At 40.2% G+C, this 4,190-nt stretch overlaps 1 non-coding gene across 1 annotated transcript; it reads right to left on the bottom strand.

Annotated features, from left to right (window-relative positions):
* Positions 1-395: 395 nt before the first annotated feature.
* On the bottom strand, positions 396-502 carry LOC148294703 (small nucleolar RNA R71). The gene has a single exon (XR_015835538.1). It is a non-coding gene; the product is annotated as a small nucleolar RNA R71 (small nucleolar RNA).
* Between the last annotated feature and the right edge of the window lie 3,688 nt (positions 503-4,190).

The following is a 4,190-nucleotide window of genomic DNA, read 5'->3' on the forward strand; positions in this document are numbered from 1 at the left end:
CAAGTTCAGACCAAGAAGAAGAAGAAATGATGGCTGCCATTGAGTTCATGGGAGAACTTGATATCCCAACAATTCCAGCATCTCCTTCAAGCATTTTGCTGCCCACTGTAGCTCGAAATTATGAGCTTAAATCTTCTCATCTTAATATGCTGCCTTCCTTTTATGGTTTACCTAATGAAGATCCATTGACTCATATAAAGGATATTTTTAATGTTGTGAGTTCTTTTCCCTTGACAGGTGTGACAGAAGATCAACTTCGAATGAGAGTGTTTCCATACACTTTAAAGGATAAGGCGAAGTATTGGTTGAATTCTTTGAAGCCTGGTTCACTCACTACATGGTCTGCCATTCAAAAGAAGTTCCTGGAAAAATACTTCTCCACGCAAAAGACCGACATGCTTAGGGACAAGATCTTGTTATTTGCACAGCAAGATGATGAATCGTTTTGTGAAGCATGAGAGAAATTCAATGGGTTGCTCAACCAATGTCCTCATCATGGGATTCCATTGAAGCTTCAAATGCGTATGTTTTATAAAGGACTAACCCCTTCTAGTCATAATATAGTCACCAATTTTGCAGGTGGTTCTTTTAAAACCAAAACTCCAGAAGAAACGTACGAACTCTTTGAGGAGATAGCAATGGAGACCCAACATACGGATACAAGAGGTAAACGTGTTATTAGTGGTTCTAATGATGCTTCTAGTGTGCAGATTTCAAAACTGGAACAAAAGCTAGATGCTCTTCTTGCATTAAACTCAAGAAGCCCTCCGAAGGAAGTGTGTAGCATTTGTGAATCTCATGACCATGCTACCACAGCTTGTCCACTTGGGGCTGGATATCCAGAATTTGTGCAAGAGCAAGCTAAGTTGGTAAATTCCTACAACCAAGGTCCAAGAAATGATCCATACTCTCAAAGTTATAATCCAGGTTGGAGGAATCATCCAAACTTTTCATGGAGAAATACCCAGAATCAAGCAAATCCCCCTTCATTCCAAAGGCCACAACAATCATCATCATCATTGGAAGATATAGTGAAGCAGATGGCAATCAACCAATCCAATTTTCAGCAAACTACACAAGCTGCCATCTCCAAATTGGAAGTCCAATTAGGCCAAATAGCTGCTGAAATAACTCAAAGAGTGCCTGGGAAATGGCCAAGCCAAACTGAGATCAATCCAAAAAACCCAGAAGCCAAGGCCATTCATGTGCTCAGATCAGGTAAGATCATTGATAATAAAGATGATTCTAATCTTTCAAATGATGTTGTGATTGTAGAAGATAAAGACGAGGAGACCATGGCTACGGAAGGAGAACAACTCAAAACTTCTCAATCTGCTCCTAAGGCCAAATCAGATTCTCAGAAATCCGATCAATTCCAATTGCATAAAAGGGATGACAAATTTGTGCCACCACATCTTCAAGAAGATAGATACGTGCCACCCGCTCCATATGTTCCACAGATTCCATTTCCAGGCCGTCTTAAGAAAGCAAAGCAAGATAAGGCTTTTAAAGAGATTTATGATATTTTGAGTAAAGTTAATATCAATTTGCCTTTGCTTGATCTTATTGAACAGATTCCTGCATATGGAAAATTCATCAAGGACTTGAAAACTCACAAGCTCAATTTCGCTCCAAATGAAGGAGTAAAGCTCGACCAGAATGTAAGTGCTGTATTGCAAAGGAAGCTTCCACCAAAACTAGATGATCCTGGCAGCTTTGACATTCCCATTAACATTGGAGGCAAGAAGGTTGGAAGAGCCATGTTGGACTTGGGAGCAAGCATCAATGTTTTGCCATATTCAGTTTATCAAGAGCTTGGCTTAGAAGGGATGAAGAAGACTTCAATGCGACTTGAACTAGCTGATCATTCTATAAAATATCCAAAAGGTATTGTAGAAGATATTCTAGTTCAAGTTAATACACTAATTCTCCCTGCTGATTTTGTAGTGATGGACATGGAAGACAATCCAAATGGAGATCGTGTTGATCCCATTCTCCTAGGCAGACCATTCATGGCCACTGCAGACACAATCATCAAAGTGAAAGATAGCACCCTCTCCATGACTGTTTTGGGTGAAACTGTTGAATTTAAAATGCTTAATGCTCTATCTCAACCTTCTATCTCTCTTGATTCTTGCTTTTCAATTGATGTTGTGGATCATGAGGTTTCTTCCAAAATTTTGCAGAGAAAGTCTAATGATGCTCTAGAAGCTGTCTTAACACAAGAAGAGGAAGATCTTTGTGAACCGGAGTTCCAAGAAGTGGTGGCTGCCTTAGAAGTGTTTCCGCCATACCCACCATCCTTTAGGCCACCAATCGAGCCTCTTGGACCATCATCCACGAAATTGGAGCCATCCATTGTCATCCCACCAAAGCTAGAACTTAAACCTCTTCCCAATAATCTTAAATATACATATTTGGGTGCTAACGAAACTCTCCCTGTTATAATTGCTGCAGGTCTCTCCTCACATGAAGAAGAGAGCTTAATTAAAGTTCTAAAAGAGCATAAAACAGCCATTGGGTGGACCATAGCAGACATCAAAGGAATTAGTCCAACCATGTGCATGCACCGGATTTTAATGGAAGAAGACAGCAAACCATCTCGTGATGCCCAAAGGAGGCTAAATCCCAACATGAAAGAGGTGGTTAGAGCTGAAGTTTTAAAGCTACTCGATGTAGGAATCATCTACCCAATTTCAGATTCTAAGTGGGTGAGCCCTGTGCAAGTTGTTCCAAAGAAGTCCGGAATCACCGTTGTGAAGAATGAGAAGAATGAGCTAGTTCCTACACGAACTGTCACTGGTTGGAGAGTTTGCATTGATTACAGGAAGTTGAACACATCCACTAGAAAAGATCATTTCCCCTTACCTTTTATTGATCAAATGCTTGAACGTTTATCTGGCCATGCTTACTATTGTTTTCTTGATGGTTTTTCAGGTTATAATCAAATTCCCATTGCTCCGGAAGACCAAGAGAAAACCACATTCACATGCCCATTTGGTACGTTTGCTTATAGAAGGATGCCATTCGGTTTGTGCAATGCCCCAGCAACTTTCCAAAGATGCATGATGTCAATCTTTTCAGATATGGTGGAACGATTCATTGAGGTATTTATGGATGATTTTTCAGTTTTTGGTTCCTCTTTTGATAATTGTCTTCACCACTTGTCTCTAGTGCTTAAAAGATGCCAGGAAACAAATCTGATTTTGAATTGGGAGAAGTGTCACTTCATGGTGAGACAAGGCATTGTGCTAGGCCATGTGATTTCAAGCAAGGGAATCGAAGTGGATAAAGCCAAGATCGATCTCATCTCAAATCTTCCACCCCCTACCTCTGTTAAAGGAATTAGAAGCTTTCTAGGTCATGCTGGATTCTATAGAAGGTTCATCAAAAATTTCTCAAGCATTACAAGGCCATTGTGTAATCTCCTTGCTAAGGATGCTGTTTTTGAGTTTAATGAAGCTTGCATGGAAGCTTTTTCTACCTTGAAGAGGGAGCTAACTTCAGCCCCTATTATCATAGCTCCGGATTGGTCTTTACCATTTGAAATAATGTGTGATGCCTCTGACTTTGCTATTGGTGCAGTTTTAGGTCAAAAGAAGAACAAGCTGCCCCATGTGATTCATTATGCTAGCCGGACCTTGAATGATGCTCAAATCAACTACTCCACAACAGAGAAGGAGTTGCTTGCTGTGGTTTTTGCTTTAGAAAAATTTCGTTCTTACCTTGTTGGTTCTAAAGTAATTGTTTATTCTGACCATGCAGCCCTTAGATACTTGCTCACTAAGAAGGATGCCAAACCACGCTTGATTAGATGGATTCTCTTGCTGCAAGAATTCGATTTGGAGATTCGAGATAAGAAGGGATGTGAGAATGTGGTAGCTGATCATTTGAGCAGAATTGTGGTTGAAGAAAAAGGAGGAGCTGTGCTACCCTTGAATGAGACTTTCCCTGATGAACAACTATATGCTGCCCAAGTCAAAGAGCCATGGTATGCTGATTTTGTTAATTATCTTGCTTGTGGTGTTCTTAGAAATGATCTAACTTCTCAGGATAAGAAGAAGTTCTTTTCTATGGTGAAACATTATGTATGGGATGAACCTTTCTTATTCAAGCATTGCCCGGATCAACTCATCAGAAGATGTGTTCCAGAAGAAGAGCAAGAAAGCATACTTAGGCATAGCCACGAA

The sequence above is a fragment of the Prunus avium genome, chromosome 4 (assembly GCF_965620075.1).
Source record: "Prunus avium chromosome 4, drPruAviu1.hap1.1, whole genome shotgun sequence".
Classification (NCBI taxonomy): domain Eukaryota; kingdom Viridiplantae; phylum Streptophyta; class Magnoliopsida; order Rosales; family Rosaceae; genus Prunus; species Prunus avium.